Source organism: Mus musculus, chromosome 13, assembly GCF_000001635.26.
Source record: "Mus musculus strain C57BL/6J chromosome 13, GRCm38.p6 C57BL/6J".
Classification (NCBI taxonomy): Eukaryota; Metazoa; Chordata; class Mammalia; order Rodentia; family Muridae; genus Mus; species Mus musculus.
Genome location: NC_000079.6, coordinates 50447626 through 50467227, shown reverse-complemented (window position 1 = coordinate 50467227; position 19602 = coordinate 50447626). Strand labels below are relative to the sequence as shown.

The 19602-nt window shown below is 41.8% G+C and overlaps 1 long non-coding RNA gene across 2 annotated transcripts; it reads left to right on the top strand.

Moving 5' to 3' along the window:
• Positions 1-2005: 2005 nt before the first annotated feature.
• On the top strand, positions 2006-18438 carry Gm40946. Of its 2 annotated transcripts, none has more exons than XR_873387.3 (3): positions 2006-2381; positions 17818-17962; positions 18246-18438. It is a non-coding gene; the product is annotated as a predicted gene, 40946 (long non-coding RNA). The 2 variants fall into 2 exon arrangements; XR_873386.3 differs by lacking the exon at positions 18246-18438 and adding an exon at positions 18180-18209 and having other exon boundaries at positions 2018-2381.
• The last annotated feature ends 1164 nt before the right edge of the window (positions 18439-19602 follow it).

The window sequence follows — 19602 nt, the reverse complement described above, 5'->3', positions numbered from 1 at the left end:
GAGAGGGGTTGGGGCAGGTGCATAAGAACCTTGGCGTCAGTTCAAATGATGCACCCTTCTTGGATGTGGTTGTGGATGTGGATGTGATATGTTTGCCTCTAGGTAAAGTTTAATTTCTTTTCTCATAGTCACAGAACCCTGAACTCACGTACTCCTCTTCCCTCATTCCTTCTTCAGTAGACCTTGTTCAATTCCTTTCATCCTGAGGTCTCCATCCCTTCGACAGAGGGTAGGCTCTTAATTTTTATAATCTTTACACTTACTCTGAACAAATTACAACATATATTCAGACAAATATAGAGGGTTTAAGTGATAGAGGAGTACAGTGTATTTGAAAATAAGATGTTGGGAGGCTCTTCTTGCCTTGTGTATATCATTCTTTACAGAGCAGTCTTTCTGTGTTCAACCAGTGGAGTGCTAGGATGTCTGTCCTCTGCCCATGATAGTCTCTGCTATCATCCCCTTTTGCTAGAGGCCCCAGCCCCTGAAGGCATCCACAGTATGTAGCCTACAGGACTCAAAGCTGAAATCACTTCTCTTTGGATCAATAGTACTGAGTCCTTTTATTGCAAACAGATTCCTGACAACAGAATTAAAAATCTAGTCACTATGACAAAACTAATTTGTAGGGTTTTGTGACAAACTAGCCCTCCTGAGACTCTCAGTGGGAATAGGGTTAAATGTAAGAGACAGGAAGAGGAAATACATTCTCCCACTCCAAGATGAAGAGGCTTAGCATTCCTAGGGCCCTGACTTTCCAAGTATCCAAACCCACTGCCTGTGTACATTTGACAAAGTCAGAATTCCATTTACCATTGCCCAATACTGACTCCTGTGTGCAAGCACCCACCTTACTCCTAGCTCCAATACAATACTGGATTCACCAACTGTAGGCTTCCATCTTCCTGTTTTGTTTTGTTTTTTAATATGCTGATGTCCTTCAAATCATGTTTCCTGGTTTCAGGAAAAGACTATCTCTGACCTAATAGAAATTATTTTACAATTGTTAATGTTAAGATACTAAAGCAAAAGACATTCTCAACAAATCATATTTGCATTTGCACAGACTGGAAATGCTGTCACAATGCATGTTGGACAGAGGGCCCAGGGTAAAAGACTCAAATGTTTTACAAATGCAGTGAGTTGTTCACATTTTGCACACTGGGCATCTTTGAGACTTATCTGATGCAAAGACACCAACTGCAAGTTTTTAGTAGCATGAAATATTCAATACTCTATCATAGAGAGAACATTGCATTAGATGATTTTGCTCCATTATAGGATAATGCTTGTCCTGAGCAAGTGTAAGGTGGATCATGCTAGGTGCAGTCCTTGGAGATTTGGCAAATTAAATATTTAATTTGTATTTGATTTATGATATTTTCTGATGATACAGAGTCATGACTGAAGGAGCAGGGACCCTTCTGTGTGTGGGTGTGTGTGTGTTGGGGGGTTGGTTGTAGCACCCCTTTAAACAAAGCTTGCTCATATTTTAACATTGTGTGTCATTTGATCAGTACTGAATGCTGGGAGACAGCGGTCTCATTTTGCTTATGACAAGAGGGTTGCTAGGAAATGGTCAAGTGGGGATGCAAACCAAGAATCCTGGAAGCTGCCCCAGAAGCTGCTGCATGCAAGCCTCATGTCCCCAGTAGGAGTTAATAGAGTTCCTGCTGTCCCCGAGGTTTGGGAAAGTAAGAGAGGATTAGAGGGAACCAGACTTATCAAGTCTCAATTAAAGTATTATGTCAAATTTTACAGGAAACGTTTGTGAACCGACCTTTATTGGCAGGGCTCTCCTTGTGAAGTAGGAGATCTGAACACAATGGATGTTGTAGGAGGGACCCTAGAGGCAGTCTGGGTTAAAACAGTCTCAGAGTGTCTCCTGGGTCTGAATTTCACCCCTCTCCAGAGAAGTGCTCCTTAATGAAGCTTTCAGAAAGTATGGGAGGGGACCTGCTGTTATTTAGAAGGTGCGAAAGAGACAAATGCCATCCAAAGTGAGGATGTTAGGTGCATGGGTAGAGGGTGTGTAATTCCTGGTTTTAAGGAGGATTTGCCAGCACAAGTTCAGTGAGGAGGCAGGGCAGGGGAGGGGGCGGCAGCGATGCCCCACGAGGTGCATTCTTTCCTCTGCCGCAAAGCTCTATGCTTCACCTGAGAGCTCCTCTTTGTGCATGCTATTGGAGTTCTAGCGCGAGCTCCTTGCCTCCCCTGGTTCTCTGCATCTGTCCGTTGTGCACCCACCCGCTCGGCTCAGACAGATAAATAAACAACGAGGTCTCGAGCGTGCTAGCGTGAGCATGGAGGATGCTGGAGCGAGCACGCCTCTTAACGTTTGGTGAATATGGCGGCGTCCAGAGTCCGTTACAGAGAAAGAGGTAACGGAAACTCAGGCCTGACTTCTGAACATGCAATCGCCACTGTAGCTGCTCTTGGCTGTTAGTTCCTAGTATCTTGCAGGCAGTGTGGCCCCGAGTGACTTGAGTGCCCTCCCGAGGCCAGGCTGAAGCTGAGAGTTCTTATACCACTGGAATTGGCAAGTGCTCAGACCAGGCTTTCTTTCCATCATTCCATAGGGTGCCTGGCTTTTGATGTGTGTGTTGGGGGTAGACGGGCGAAGTTAATAAATGAGGTGTGAACTTTGAAAGTGTGCCTCATCTCTGTTGCTTACCCTCTCAGGAAGCTTGCTAAGTGTTGGAAAGGATTAGATAAATGTCTCATGTTAAAAATGGGTGAACTTTTGACAGTCATACTTGCTGCACTTATAAAACTCATCCACGGAAGCAGAAGTATCAACCAGCCTCCTCGTTGTAACGCCATTGATTGCCATTGACGTTAGTGATGTTTTTCACAACTGAATGACTGGTCTCTTAAATTCAGTCTGGGATCCGGTCAGGACCCTTTGGACTTTGAGAGTGGCGATGATCAAGAAAAGCATTATGTGAAAAGCAGATGAGTAAAAGAAATTTATAACAGACGATTTTATTATTAAATTGTATTAATTATGTGACTGTGAGTGTGTGTGTGTGTGTGTGTGTAAGGTCGAGACTATATGAAGGCAAAAAAAATGTGTTTTCATTTTGGAAGACATGAGAATTGTGCGGTGATTATTCTCATGTATAAATGTGGTAGTATGCTTGGGGTTCATGGACACTCAAGAGTATATATGTAGTGTTTTCGGTATAATTTTATGATATAAATTTGGAATAATGTATGGATTTGTGGTTTTGGATTATGAGTGGGGAGAATCTAAAGTGTATATTCAAGTGCAGGTGATGCAGTTTAGATAGTTAGACTTAAGATTTTTTGATCGTGTGTAGAGTTTATTGTATTTAGACAATGTGAGTACATGCTTGTAACCTTGTACTTGAGGGTAGGTATTTGTAATTTGGGTCTGGGAATTCCTTATCTTATCTTATCTTATCTTATCTTTTCCCCTTGAAAGTAGGAATATTTTTGTTTATCTTGGATTTTGGAAGAAATCTATTTGGGCAAGAAATAATTGCATATGGGCAATGTCAGTGAATCCTGTACATATTTCTGTGGCAATGCAAAAGGGAGACTATTGTTGGAAAATGCAAAGTTATTTGTATATTTGGAATGTCATGGATGGCTACAGGATTTATCTACTGTGTTTTTATCATGTGAAGGCAGGTTGTGACCAGTTGGGGGTTGGTAGAATGGAAATGTGCACCTGTAGTGTCAGGTTCATGTGATTCTATATTTGGAAGTTGGAGGAGTGATTTCTTTGTGGATTTCCTAAGTATGTCATCTCATGCTGCAGGTGACAAAACTGTACAGTTGTGGGCAGATGTTGGCACATGTGTAGTGTTATATAAATGTTTGATGCTGGTGGGCAGGTATGTGGGTTTAGAGTTTGTATTTTCTAGTATGGCTTGTGGGCATTTATGATTTCTATATAGGATCAGATTTTTGTGTGGAGATTAGTTAGGTAACAGTGTGTTCACTAAAGGGTCATGTCACTTTGAATGAATGTTTTCTGATGCTTTTTATATATGGTAAATAGAATAATTAGTATAATAGAGTAAATAAGCAAACACGTGTATTGGATGGATAAGTGAGATTGTATATTTGCGCAGGCAAGTGTTTGGTAACTATTGATTGCATTAGGATTTATAATATGGTTATGTGTTAGTATTGGTGATGTAGGAAATGGTTTCTAGCAGCTAGAGATAATTCTGGATCGAGAGGTGATTTGAGTTTGTAATTTAATGTTAAGTGGGTGATACATCTCTGTGTCTTGGGCATTTAACCTAGTTGTATACCTCTCTCTATCTGTGAGTACATGAAATATGTATATTTGTTCATAGAAAAAGAGGTAATTTGTTATATATATATTAATTACTTTTACATTGCTGTTTTAAAACATCATGACCAAGGCAACTTGCACAAGAGAGAGTTTATTTGGGCTTACAATTCTGGGAGGAGAAGAGACCATCCTGGAGGCAAAGCATGGTGGTGCGGCAGCAGAAACAAGAAGCTGAGCAGTCAGTCACATCTTGAGCCACAAGCACAATCCATAGAGACTGAACTGGAAATGGCATATAATATCTAAACTCTTAATGTCCACCACCTCCAGTGACATACTCCCTGAAATGAGGCTGAACCTCCCGACCTCCCTAAGCAACACCCACCAATTGAGGACCAAGTGTTCAAACATCTAAGCCTATGGGAAGCATTTGCATTCAAACCACAGTGTATACATATGCCTTAGATTTGGCTGATGATGGTGTGTTTTCAGTGTGCATGGGTATGTTTGGGGCTTGAACTCAGAAGTTTGTGTTTTACAGATACAGAATATTGACTAACATGTTACACTTGCATATATTCAGGCACTGAAAATAATTTTGTGTCTATGTGTATGAGAGTTGTATGTATATAAGTTACTGTACAGAATTTAGCCAATATACAGATAGTGTGTGTGATTGAGGGTGTATAGGAATGGAAGTCAGAATACAACTCTAGGTGTTGGTATTCATCTTCTACATTGTTTGAGTTATAAGATCTTCCTGGTGTTTTTCTGCTGACTAGACCACAAGCCTCTGCACATTTCCCCATCTCTGCCTCTCATCTCCACATAGGAGAACTGGGATCACAGACATGTAACCTGCTGCATACAGGTTTACGGGGTTTCCTTAGGCCCAGACTAAGGTCATCACAGTTGCATAGCAAGAGCTATACCCATGGAACTGTCTCCCCAGCTCATGTTTAAGGTTTTCTTCATATCCAGAGGAACTATTACACACTGTTCAAATCCTTTTGTAGGTAGGGCATAGAGGAAACAATTTAGGTCATGCTAAGTGTGGTATGCCAACCAAGCATGGCATAGTTAAATGCTACAATCAGGGGTAGTGTGCTTGCTAAACAGATTGGTGCATTGGAAAATGCCCTTTGCTTTGCCCTGGGTGGAAAATGCCTTGAAAGAATCCCAGGGATCAGCAACAGCCTTCGCATTAGAGGTTCGGAAGCTTGTGTTTGGATGAGAGTCCCCACTAGGTCTCCCACCCTAGTGAACTCTGTCTTCCCAGAGCCACACAGCCAACTTGTTTCTCAGGGATTTGTTACTCTGGACCTCAGCTCCTGTGGCACTTGGAGGCTCTGTAGTAATGGATGGAACTTGTCTAGCTCCTGTTCACACTGGTATCAGAGCTCATGGTGCTGATGAATTATAGAAGAAATCCTGTCAGGCTGGGCAATGTCAGAGTCCCTGGAAGCAGTCCCCATGAGAAGCTGCAGTAGAATATCCAGGAAGATACGTATGCTGGGAGCATTGAGTGCCTGCTGAGAGCAGCAGCTAACAAAGCCTGCCATAGCACAGACCTCTGGGTAGAATTGGGCATGTCTGTCACAGAAAAGCTGTTCATGGCACTGAGAGCTCGTATGATGCCCCACATGCTTGATATGAAAGTATAGTCTGGTGTTTGCTCCACTATGTTTTACTCTTGTTCTGATACAATTCCTCCGTAGTATTTTTTTGTTCTTTCCCCTTTAAAATCAGTTATTTTACAAAACACCTTTGTATCATTGCCATTCACCTTCTTTTTCCTTCCCTCTCCTCCCCCTCCCCTTCTTCCCCTTCTTCCCCTCCCTTCTTCCTCTCCCTTCTTCCCCTTCCCTTTCCTTCTCTTCCTTCCTTCCTTCCTTCCTTTCTTTCTTTCTTTCTTTCTTTCTTTCTTTCTTTCTTTCTTTCTTTCTTTCTTTCTTTCTTTCTTTCTTTCTTTCTTTCTTTTTCTTTCTTATTGTATGCCAGCTTGCGGCTTACAAGGACCGGGTACACCAGGGAGGCAGGCTGGGGCTGAAAGAGACTTAGATGGCGAGAGGTTAATGGAGCCAAGACATGATTCTGTTCAAGGCTCTCCAGTTTACTACAAGAGTCTACTTATAAAAGGGGAAGGCCCATCCCCCGCCAGTCCATTCTTGGTGTTTGGAGCCAGCCTGTAGGCAATGTGCAGAATAGGATGTTCCTCCTGAATGTCTCAGGGGCTTCTCAGCAGGTAGCAGTGTCTTGGAGAGAACAGTGGCAGGTGGCAGAACAAAAGAGCCATCTAGGTCGGAAGGCTCCACCTTAGGTAGTTTCCTTCTCAGTGGCAGCAAGGTCAAAGTCTGGATCAGCCTGCTTCAGGGCTGAGGGAGGCTACACTTTCTTTCTTCTTAACAGTGGTCCACAGATAGTGCAACTGGAGAAGTTTAGGTTCTATAGCCACCTGAAAGAACTGGAAAATTGAGACAAGACATGGTGGAAAGAAAATTTATTTCACTTAAGAAAGGCTTGATTACTGCAAGATAAAAGACTAGCTAATGCCATCAGAGGACATTGGTTTAGTATTTTTGTGGGAAAATTCACACAATCTCAATTGTTTGGTATCTTAATTAGCAGTTCTCCTTGTGTCTCAAAGGAGACTTTGGACTTGGACTTAAACAACACGGAAACTGTTGAGAATCTGAGAGCCCTGAAGATAGAACACATTTTGTGTTGGATGGATGTGAGCCATTGGGGCTTTTGGTAGAGTCTTGTGTTTTGGATCTTACATGTCTCCTAAGGGCTCATGCTTGTTTTATAGGCTTGGTGCCTAGCTAATGGCTCTATTAGGAGCTGGTGGAAGCTTTTTAGGGTGGAGCTATGTGTAAAGAAATTAGGTCATTGGAGAGGTGTCTTGAAAGACTTATTAGGACCCATCCTTTGTTTTTCTCTCCTGGCTGCTATAAGGTGAGGACTGTTGCTCTGCTAGATGATCTTCTTCAGGAATGCTCTGCCACACCACTGTCACAGGTGCCACAGGACCAAGTGACCACAGACTGCAGCCTTCAAAACTAAGCCAAAAGCATTGTTTTCTGTTTTTAGGCTGTTTATCTTAAGCCTCAGAGATGGAAAGCTGGCAGTCCTGTCCTTCCCAGAGGACATTGAGGAACATCAGTTTAGGGTTTGGTGGTCCACATCCTTCCTTCAACTTTATCCAGCCATCCTTTCAGGGGCAAATACCCCCATGGTGCCACAAGACTAGAATTGAGGAATGCAAAGATGCTCAGGGTCTCTACTGTGAGAGTGTCCCAGAACTTATCAGCTCTGGATACAGGTATAGGTAAAGGGAACCCAGGTAGACCATACCTGGCTCATCTAAAAAACATGAAGTGGACAGTAGAGTGTTTTCTCAGCAAGAGGACAGTTGCCTGAGTAGGAAGTATATAATGAGTGTCCAATGTGGGTGTCCTCCTGTCCTTGGGGTATCTATCCCTCAGTGTCCCACAGTAGCTTCATCCCAGAGCACATAGCTGAGTCTATACCTCATTGAAAGTATGGCAGGAGTGACTTCAGTTCCTCACTTGCCACATCATTGCCTAACCCATGTGTTTCAGTGTAGACTCCCTCCTCAGAAGCCATTGAACTATGGCCTACTTGACCTAAGGTCTCCTTTTATTCTGTTTTTGACAGTAGGACACATGAGGCTGGCTGCCGAGGGTCAACACTGTCCCCATCATGTGAGTAAGCTCAGAGTTGGGCAGGAGCAGTTTTCAGAGAAGGCCCCTATAGTTGCTGGCACTCAGTTACTGGTGGTAGTAAATGCCTATTACATGTCTGTCCACAGTATTGCTGCAGTAGATAACGGGTACACCTGAAAATGGACACACAACTTCATGCCAAGACAGCGAAGTCTCTTTGGGCAAAATCAAAAGCAATGGGAACAGTGTTACTTAAGGCAATGTATTCTGTTCTCTGCAGTTTACCCCCAGTTTCCTTTTGTACGGCTCTTGCTGTCTAGGCTGTATGTCTTAATTGCTTTTATTATGTGCATATGCATACTGTATAGAGACGGCACACAGCTCTTCATCTATTGACTCCTATAAGATATAATACCTCCATGTAAAATGTGTCTGGAAAGCCAGTAATGTGGGCAGCAATGAAATCACCAAGGGAATGGGCAGTCAGATAGAATTTACTGAACTATAGTGCAGGTAAGCCTCAGGGGACTGTCCAACCAAGAAGGCAGTGAAAATCTTGTCTAGTCCTCCAATTGAGGACGTCACTTGCTGTTACCCCTTAGGGGCTGCTTGTCTGAGTCCATTGCTGGTGGATAGGGTGGCATCTCACACTCTTATCAAGCAGCAAATTCTACAGTGTGAGTTGTTTATCTTCAGACTGTCTATCCCTTTATGTCAGTTATGGATTAGTTTTCATGGGTTAGGCTTCAGTTATTTATGTAATGCACCTTAGGTCAACAGGAAGCTGGGCTCCAAGGTGTCAAGCCTGATAATTAAAATATGTGGGGAATTTAATTTTCATCTTTCTTTCTTCCTTTCTCTCTCTCTCTCTCCCTCCCTCCCTCCCTCTCTCCCTCCCTCCGTCCCTCCCTCCCTCCGTCCCTCCCTCCCTCCCTCCTTTCTTCCTTTCTTCCTTTCTTTCTTTCTTTCCTTCCTTCTTTCTTTCTTTCTTTCTTTCTTTCTTTCTTTCTTTCTTTCTTTTTTTCTTTTTTTCTTTCTTTCTTTCTTTCTTTCTTTCTTTCTTTCTTTCTTTCTTTCTTTCTTTCTCATTCACTTTACATCCTGCTCACTGCCCTGCTCCCAGTCATCCCTCCCACAATCCTTCCCCCATTCCCCCCTTCTCCTCTCAGTATTCCAATTGTGTAGATAGATGTACCACATTTTCTTTATCCATTCTTCAGTTGAGGAGCATCTAGGTTGTTTCCAGTTTCTGGCTATTATGAATAAAGCTGCTCTGAAGATAGTTGAGCAGCTGTCTTTGTGGTATGGTGAAGCATCTTTTGGATATATGACAAGGAGTAGTATAGCTGGGTCTTGAGGTAGAACTAGTTCCAGTTTTCTGAGGAACAACCAAATTGATTCCCAGAGTGGTTGTACAAGTTTGCACTCTCATAGCAATGGAGGAGCATTTCCCTTGCTTCAAATCCATGCTAACATGGGCTATCAATTGAGTTTTTTATCTTAGCTATTCTGATGGCTGTAAGCTGGAATCTCAGAATTGTTTTGATTTGCTTTTCCTGATGACTAAGGATGCTGAACATTTCTGTAAGTGCTTCTTGGCCATTCGAGATTCCTCTGTTGAGACTTTTCTGTTTGGCTTTGTAGCCCATTTTAAAATTGGATTATTTGGGTTGTTGGTGTTTATCTTCTTAAGTTTTTTATAAATTTTGGATATTAGCACTCTGTCAGATATAGGGTTAGTGATATTTTTCCCCATTCTGTAGGGTTGTATTTTTGTCTTATTGACAGTGTCCTTTGGCTTACAGAACTTTTGCAGTTTTATGAGATTCTATTTTTTAATTGTTGGTCTTAAAGCCATTGGTGTTCTGTTCAGGAAATGGTATTTCCCAATTTCTCTGCTATGAGACTTAGTGAATCTGGTCTTCTGTTGAGGTCCCTGATCCATTTGGACTTGAGTTTTCTGCAGGGTAATAAAAATGGATCTATTTTCATTCTTCTACATGCAGACATCCAGTTAGGCCAGCATCATTTGTTGAAGAGGCTTTTTTTTTTTTTCCTATTATATGATTTTGGCTTCTTTACCAAAAATCAAATATCCATAGGTTCATGGGTTTATTTTTGGGCCATTGATTCAATCCCATTGATCAGTGTGTTTGTTTTAGTACCAATACCATGCAGTTTTTATCACTATTGTTCTGTGGGACAGCCTGAGGTCAGGATGGTGATTCCTCCTGAAGTTCTTTTATTGTTCAGAATATCCTGATTTTGGATATCCTGGATTTATTATTTTTCTATATGAAAATGAGAATTTCTCTGTCAAGGTTTATAAGAAATTGTGTTAGAATTTTGATGGGGATGCATTGAATCTGTAGATTACTTTTGGTAAGGTTCCAATTCCACTGTTAATCCTACCTATCCATGAGCATGGAAGATCTTTCTATCTTCTGATATCTTCTTCAATTTCTTTATTCAGGAACTTGAAGTTCTTGTCATAAAGATCTTTCACATGCTTGGTTAGAGTTACACCAATATATTTTCTATTATTTGTGGCTACTGTAAAGGTGTTGTTTTCCTAATTTCTTTCTCAGCCCATCTATCATTTGTATAAAGGAAAGTCAATGGTTCTTTTGAGTTAATTTTGTATCCAGCCATTTTGCTGAAGGTGTTTATCAGTTGTATAAATTCTCTGGTAGAACTTTTGGGGTTCCTTATGTATATTATCATATCACCCAGAAATAGTGATACTTTTACTTCTCCTTTTCTCATTTGTATCCCCTTAATCTCCTTTAGTTGTCTTTTTGCTCTGGCTAGAACTTCAAATACTGTATTGAATAGATAGTGGGCAGCCTTGTATTTTCCCTGATTTTAGTGGAATTGCTTTAAGTTTCTCTCCATTTAGCTTGATGTTGGCTATTGGCTTGCTGTATATTGCTTTGATTATGCTTAGGTATGTGCCTTGCATCCCTGATCTCTCTAATTCTTTTAACATGAAGGGGTGTTGGATTTTGTCAAAGGCCTTTTTGTCATCCAATGAGATGACCATGTGGGTTTTTTCTTTCAGTTTGTTTATATGGTGGATTATGTTGGTGAATTTTCATATATTGAACCATCCTTGCATTCTTGTAATGAAGCCTACTTGATCATGGTGGATGATGTTTTTGATGTGTGCCTGGATTTTGTTTGTGAGTATTTTATTGAGTATTTTTACATCAATGTTCATAAAAAAATATGTCAGAAGTTCTCTTTCTTTATAGAGTTTTTGTGTGGTTTAGGTATTACGGCAATTGTGGCCTCATAGAATGAGTTTTGCAGTGTTCCTTCTCTTTCTATTTTGTAGAATAGTTTGAAAAATATTGGCATTAGCTCTTCTTTGAATATCTGATAGAATTCTGCACTAAAACCATCTGGCCCTGGGATTTTTTTTGTTTGTTTGTTTTGTTTTGTTTTGTTTTGTTTTGTTTTTTGTTTTTTGTTTGTTTGTTTGTTTTAGGGGAGACTTAATGACTGCTTCTATTTCTTTTTTTTAGGGGTTATAGGGCTGTTTATATAGTTTATATGATCTTGGTTTAACTTTGATAAGTGTTATCTGTACTCTAGCTTGCTGCTCAGGTCCATTTGCTTGGAAAACATTTTACCAATGCCCTTTACTCTGCAGTAATTCCTATTTTTATTGCTGTGATATGTTTCTTGTATGCAGCAGAATAATAAATCCTGTTTCTGTATCCATTCTGTTAGCCTGTTTCTTTCTATTGGGGAATTGAGTCCATTGATGTTGAGTGATATTAATGGCCAGTGATCTTTTCCTGTTATTGTGATATTGATGGTGTGTGTGTGTGTGTGTGTGTGTGTGTGTGTGTGTTTCCCTTGTTTTTGCTGGGAGGAGGAAGAAGGGGAATTCAGCCACAAGGGTGTTGAGAGGAGACATTATGGGAAAATACAGCTGAAGGCCAGAGAAGCAGACCAACACTAAAATATAATTATCTTGAACATTTTGGCTTGGGGATACTGCCAGATTAGTTTAGAGGATTGAGATAGATCAATGGTTGCCCAAGTATTATGAATATAAAGCTTGATTAAATAATCCCCATCTCTTCATGTTGTTATTGAAGAGATTAGATAGTATAAACAAACAACCAGTTTTATTAATTTACTACATTAAAATTAAAATTTACTATATTAAAATTATTTGGAGGAAGTGTTCCATTGGGAGTGGTCCATGCCGAGCTTGGTATCTATCTCTCTGCCTATGGATCAGGATGTAGAACTCAGCAACTGTTCCAGCAACTCCCTGCATGCCACCATGCTCCCTGCCATCCTCCCCACTCTGTTGATTGATAATGGGCTAAATCTCTGAAACTGTAAGCAAGCCTACAGTTAAATGTTTATTTTATGAGTTGCCTTGGTCATGGTGTCTCTTCACAGCAAGAGAATAGTGGCTAGGACACAACACTCCCAATACATAGAAAGACTGGGCTCCCAAATGCCTTCCCCTGCTGCTGTATCTTACCTAGAATTGAAATGTCTCATCAGGGCTGTCTTGGGCATAGACCCTTTCTCACGTGTTGTTCCTGTACTGCATGTCCAAATGCTGTCTGTGACTGATGCCAAGTGCTGAGGGGGCTGAGAGATGACAGGGTAGCTTGTCTGTAAAACACTATGGTTTAGATGTATGCATTTAGTGAATGTGAGACACTGTGAGGGAACTTTAAAGTTATCTATGTTATTAGGGTGGGGTGGAGTTTACATATGTGCTAGTTCTTTGGTTGTATGAATATTTAGTGTTTTGGGGGGGTTGCATGTGTGTTTCTGGATGAAGTAAGGGTGTGTGATGTATATGTTGAACTCTAGTCACATAGGCATGTGTGAATTCATAGCTCCTATGGAATTTGTACACATTTGAGGACAAGGGAATGTCTCTTGCATCTTGCCAGCAATGACAAGACAAAGTATTTACTAGACTAGAATTTATGTTAAAAGTTTTAATAAAGAATCCCCCCTACCATGGGCAGAAGCAAACTGGGTAAAGCACACCCAGGAGAGAGAATAGGCCCTTTTTTGACAGTTAGGATATAGGGTGGTTTGGTTTTGTCTTTGGAGTTGATGTGAAATTACACAGGTGCTCAGATTCTGCATCCTGCACATTTCATTCTATTGCCTTGTGGTTGGGAGAGAGTGGGATGTAAAAGTATTTAATATTCTCTCTCTATTAATTAGTGCTGGAAATTAATAATACAGCAGCAGTTATCCCTTGACTAGCTAGTTCTCCCCCATCCCCAAATCACATAGAAACCTTTTAATATTTCAAAGCTCTTCTTAACTAGCTCAGCCCGACCACTTAGTCCCGTCCTGCATGTGGCTAGCTATATCTTCCAGGCCTGTAGTCATGTCTATCTCCCTTCATGTCTCCTCTCAAAAATCCTTCCTCTTCTTTTTAGAGTTCCTTTTTCCCTCTCAGGAAGTCTCACCACCTATTTCTCTAATCACATCTTAGAGAGATAGCCAATCACAGGCTTTAGCTTTCATTCCAGTTAAACTGGGGAGCAAGGTTTGCACAACAAAAGCTGGTGTACTTGAAAATTCTCTCATCTTGGGGCAACCAGAGCTCGGGTTACAGAATTTAGCTGTTGAATAGCACATCAGACCAACCGCAGCAGGAGGCAACCACTGCAGGTAAGGCCAAGTGTTCTGCACAGGTTTGCTGTCAAGGGGCGTGTAAGTTGAGATCTGGCAGTAAGGTGGGGAGATTTAAAGTTTGAAAGGAGAGAGCTTGGGAGCTAGTTCAGTCAGTAAAGTGTTCACTGCACGAGTGTGGGGATCTGAGTTTCATCCCTGGCACCCACTCGAAAGCCATATATGGTGATGCAGACTTAAATCCCCAGCTCTGGGAAGGTGGAAGCTTCTGGGTCCTCTTGGTCCATGTCACAATTTCACGATGTTGTTTGTACTTCTGTAAAGTCATAAAAGCTGGGACACAGATGCTTCCGACCACTTGTTGTCTTTTTCCCACGTAGATGAAGCTGGAGGATGATTTTAAAGTGAAACTGTCAGTTATTGACCATATCACTAGCATTATAAATGGATTTAAAAACGAGTTTTGTGTACGCATGTGTGTGTGTGTGTGTGTGTGTGTGTGTGTGTGTTTGTGTGTGCCTGCATATAAAGGCAAAGGTTGCTTTTAGATGCCTTCCTCTATTGCTCTTGACCTCTTTTCTGAACTAGAGTCTCTCATTCTGCCTGGAACTTGCCAATTTGCTGATTTGCTGTCCAACATTTCTGCATGACCCTCCTATTTCTGGAGGCCTCCAGGGTACAGGGCTTATAGGTACCTGCTGCTGCACATGGGTACTGGGAGGACACAAACTTGGTCCTTGCATTTGCACAGAAAGCACTTTACTCACTGAACCATGTCCTTGTCCTCCTTTCTAACATTTAACTCTCTGGAGTGACATTCAGGCCAAGTAATGTTTGTGTCACAGTGTTATCTAACTTGCTCATGCAGCTCTTTTGCAAGTAGGCCAGATTCTCCCCCAAATCATGATCCTCCTGCCTGTTGTGTCTGGCCAGCGGCTCACATGTCTGGGTTCTAGTCTGGAAAGGCATCTTAGAAACCTCGAAAAGAAGAGGGGACTAGGCGGCTGGAGATAAAGACGGAACCAAGACAAGGCTCTGCTCAAGGTTCAATTTTACTATTCTGACACTCAGTTATGAAGGAGGGGGAGGGGCCCAATTCCCGCCAAATAATCTTGGAGTAAGGTTGCAGGTGAACACGTGATGGCTTCGGAACAGCAAAGCGGCAGGCTCCAGCAAATCATGGCAGGACGATTGAGCGGCAAGCCCCACCCCTGAGCAAGCAGGTTTCAGGCTGGGGAGGGGAGGCTACAAATGATGACTCTGAAAAAAAGACACTTTTCTGTGTCAAATTTCCATCTTTGAGGGTTCTGGGACAGGAGGGAGGGGCAGGTCCTGTAGGACTCCCAGGAGTGACAGTGAGAAGGTGGACTTGAATTCCCAGGCTGAGGCAGGGAAACTGCTATTTTCTTTCCTTGTTCAAAATGTGACTAGAGTTCAACCACCTGAAACCAGCATCTCCGCCTTCTTATTTAAAATCTAGTTCATAAGGCAAGGAGGAGCCATTAGAGAGAACACCCTTTGACAACAAACAAGAGCCATTTTGCTCCCCCAAGCTTTCCCTCAAATCCCCAGTTCTTCACCTTGCATTCCGCTAAATAATCAACAACAGATTTCCGCCTGGACATCTTTCTGACCTTCACATTTACCATGTTGCCTTAGTCAGGGTTTCTATTCCTGCACAAACATCATGACTAAGAAGCAAGTTGGGGAGGAAAGGGTTTATTCAGCTTACACTTCCATACTGCTGTTCATCACCAAGGAAGTCAGGACTGGAACTCAAGCAGGTCAGGAAGCAGGAGCTGATGCAGAGGCCATGGAGGGATGTCACTTTCTGGCTTGCTTCCCCTGGCTTGCTCAGCTTGCTCTCCTATAGAACCCAGGACTACCAGCCCAGGGATGGCACCACCCACAATGGGCCCTCCCATCCTTGATCACTAATTGAGAAAATGCCTTACAGCTGGATCTCATGGAGGCATTTCCTCAAGGGAGGCTCCTTTCTCTGTGATAACTCCAGCTTGTGTCAAGTTGACACACAAAACCAGCCAGTACAAGTATTAACATTGTTTCTGTCTACACAGCTCCACCCACTGCCAATCTTCCACTCCAGTCCCATGAATGGGGATGGATCCTGGGGATCTGAAAATGGAAGGTCCAGGCAAGATTATCACAGCAGAATTAGACTCCTGCAACTAGTTAACTGAAACCCAAGGGTCTGCTTCTCTCAACCAAAAATGATCAAGGAAGGCCAGGAAAGAAGTGCAGAGAAGAGACACAACAGTAATTCCAAATGGACATTGCTGTACTTGATCTGTGCATGTATGTGGCTATTCATGTGTGTTCATGTTTATGTGTGTGCCTATACTTGTGCTCATATTCATGCATGTTGAATATTCCTTTGTAAGCAGGCATGTGTGCATATCCATGTGTGTACACGTGGAGATCAGAAGGACACTTTGAGTGTTACCCTGGGGAAGCTGTCTTCTTCCTTTGTCTCTCACTGACCTGGAACTTATCCATTAGGGGAAACTGGCCATCCTCAAGCCCTGGATTCCTGCCTCTTAATCCTAGCTGCTTACTGTTGGGATCACAACTGTTCACCACCATGCCCAGCATTCTCACTTGGGTTCCAGGGATGGGATACAGGTCTTCAGACTCACAAGGCAAATGCTTAACTGACTGGGCCATCCCACCAAGACCACTTGTGATATTTCTTACAGGCTAGACTGGTGATAATGAACTCCTTTAAGTTTTGTTTATCTTGAATGTCTATTACTTCTAAATGACAAGTTTAGTTAGATAGAAATTTTTCACAGACTTTTTGAAGCATTTTAATTCTGCCATTGCACTACCGTCTAGATTATAAAACTTTTGTTAAATAATATGAAGGATCCTTTATATATAATTTTTATCATCTGTACTGAATAAGCACAGACCTTTAGGCACATGTGTGTATGTGTGTGTGTTTATGTATTTGTATGTATGTATGTATCTGTGCATGTATGTATGTATCTGTGCATGTATGTATGTATAAATGTGTGTGTGTGTGTGTGTGTGTGTGTATGTGTGCAAATGCTCACATAGCACAAGGTAGTTCCCAGCATGGGATAAGATTTTGTCATTCCATTCTCACAACATTCATTGCCACTTTTTCTTTCTTTCTCTCTTTCTTTCTCTCTCTCTCTTTCTTTCTTTCTTCCTTCCTTCCTTCCTTCCTTCCTTCCTTCCTTCCTTCCTTCCCTCCCTCCTTCCCTCCCTCCCTCTCTCCCTCCCTCCCTCCTTTCTTTCTTTCTTCCTTCCTTTCTTTCTTTCTTTGATATTGTCATACATGTATATAATGTACTTTGGCCATTTTCAGCCTCATAATCCTCTCTCTTCCTCCCCAACACTCTCCTTGAACCCCCTTTCTCCAGCAAGTTCCGGTAGTGACCATTTTGGAGTTTTGGTTTATTAAAAAAACAGAAATATGATAAGAGCATGTTTTTTGAATCCCATGTGTGGAATATGGTGGCTGCCTCAGATTGTGACAGCAGCTGACTGAGATGTCCCTGATGCTCTAGCAGAGATGCGATTTTTCTGGCTGCAGATAGTTTTTGCGATTGTGTGAAGTTTGGAATTCTGGGTATTTTCAGAGGGTATATAAATGAGAGGCCCCTGAGAGGTATGGTGAGTTGTTGGTTGTTGTTGGTCATGGTTTGTTAAGTACTCATGTGCAAAGAAAAAAATAAAAAGTAGAAATTAGATATCATGATGGCCAAGATCAAACTTGCCCCAAGGAACTAGATACCCCTAATCAGCGGGAAGTAGTCTAATGATAATATCACCCCCTTCCAAACCCTTGACTTTATTCAGGGATATCTTTCCTTTCTATCTGTTTTTCTCTCCTATGTCATGTTATGGGGTTTGAAGGGTAGAAGAAAAGGGGTAGAGAAATGTGCCAGAAAGAAGAACCCACAAAGTAGCAAAAGACAGCTTTAAGTGGAGCCTCCATGTAGCGCACTAAGAATGGAAGTTTGATTTCAAATGCCATAGAGAAAACGACAGGGCTCGGAGGAATGGATTTTTTTTTCCAAGATGCCAGCAAAAGAAGAACCCAAGTAGCAAAGACAAACTTCTCCTTCTGCTTTTCCTGACTTTTTATCGTTTTGCTTCCTCGTGGTTCACTAAGTTTAATTGGGGTTGCGTGTATAAACATGGATTTTTTTTTTTGTTTTTCTTCTGGAACAGGGACAAGTTACTAGTGACTATATCACTGGAGAAAATGGCTGTCCTGCTTCCAGCAACCATTACTTGCCAGTACCTTGGCAGGGGTCTGGCCTCATAAGCCTCCCTCCCATCCATGGTGGGATGGTAACGGGCCCATCTGGTGCAGGTAACACAGCTGCTGTGATCATGAGTCTGAATGGAATGAAATGGAATCTCAAAGCAGGTTTAATTTGCATTTCCTTGATTGCTTATATGTTATTATTGTTGGTTTTTTTAATGCCTTTTTAGCCATGTTTTATTTTTTAATGTTTTTATTTATTCTTTGAGAATTTCATGCAATATATTTTGATCACATTCTTTCTTCTTCCTCCACCTTCTCCTAGATCCTTTCCCATCTCCTTACCCACCCAACTTCATGTTCCTTCTCTCTCTTAAAAAAATAAAAACAGGGGCTGGTGAGATGGCTCAGTGGGTAAGAGCACCCGACTGCTCTTCCGAAGGTCCGGAGTTCAAATCCCAGCAACCACATGGTGGCTCACAACCATCCGTAACGAGATCTGACTCCCTCTTCTGAAGTGTCTGAAGACAGCTACAGTGTACTTACATATAATAAGTAATAAATAAATCTTAAAAAAAAAAAAAAACAGAAGCTGGGTGTGGTGCACGCCTTTAATCCCAACACTTGGGAGGCAGAGGCAGATGGATTTCTGAGTTCAAGGCCAGCCTGGTCTACAAAGTGAGTTCCAGGACAGCCAGGGCTATATAGAGAAACCCTGTCTTGAAAACCCAAAATAAAATAAAATAAAATAAAATAAAATAAAATAAATAAGATAAAATAAAATAAAAACAGAACTCTCAAAGATGCGGAGTCCATTTTATGTTAGTCAACTACTGATCATGGAGACAGGAATATGACCTGTCTATGTAGTCCAGGTTTTTGGCCTCATTAAGTGTCAAAGTCCATTTCATGCAGCAGGTTTTAGTCTAATAGAAAATGGTTGATATTAGAAAATGGCCTAATATGCATGCCATTATTAGATTAATGAGCATACCTTGCAGACAGGCTGAATATGCTTGGTCCAGGGAGTAGCACTATTAGGAGGTATGGCCTTTTGGAGTGGGTGTGGCCTTGTTGGAGTAGGTATAGCCCTGTTGGAGGAAGTGTGTCACTGTTGGGGTAGGCTTTGCGACCTTCCTCCTAGCTTCCTCAAAGTCTGTCTTCTCTTAGCTGCCTTCAGAACAAGATATAGAACTCTCAGCTTCTCCAGCACCATGCCTGCCTGGTTATAATGCCATGCTTCACACCATGACAAAAATGGACTGAATCTCTCTGCACTTGTAAATAAGCTCCAATTAAATGTTGTCCTTTAAAAGCATTGCCATGGTCATGGTGTCCTTTCACAGCCATGAACCCCTAACTAAGACAGAAGTTGGTACCAGGGACTGGGGTATTGCTGTGATAGGCCTGACCATGTTTGTTAGGAGGAATGTGGATTTGGGGACTTTTGGTTTGGGAAGCAGTGGAATGCTTTAAGTGGGGCTTAATGGGCCATCCTTGTAGGAATATAGAAGACACTGGTGTTAGGGGTGATTTGAACTGTGCAGACCTGGCCCAATATGTTTCACTAGAGAGAATTTCAGTATGTGACCTAGAAATTGTTTTAAGATATTTTGGTGAAAAATAGGGCTGCCTTTTGCCATTGTCTGAAGATTCTGCTTTTGGCTAAGGTAAAGATAGTTAGATTAATTGCTTTGACAAAGAAAGTCTCAAAACAGCCTGGTACAAATTCTGTTGTGTAGTTAAAA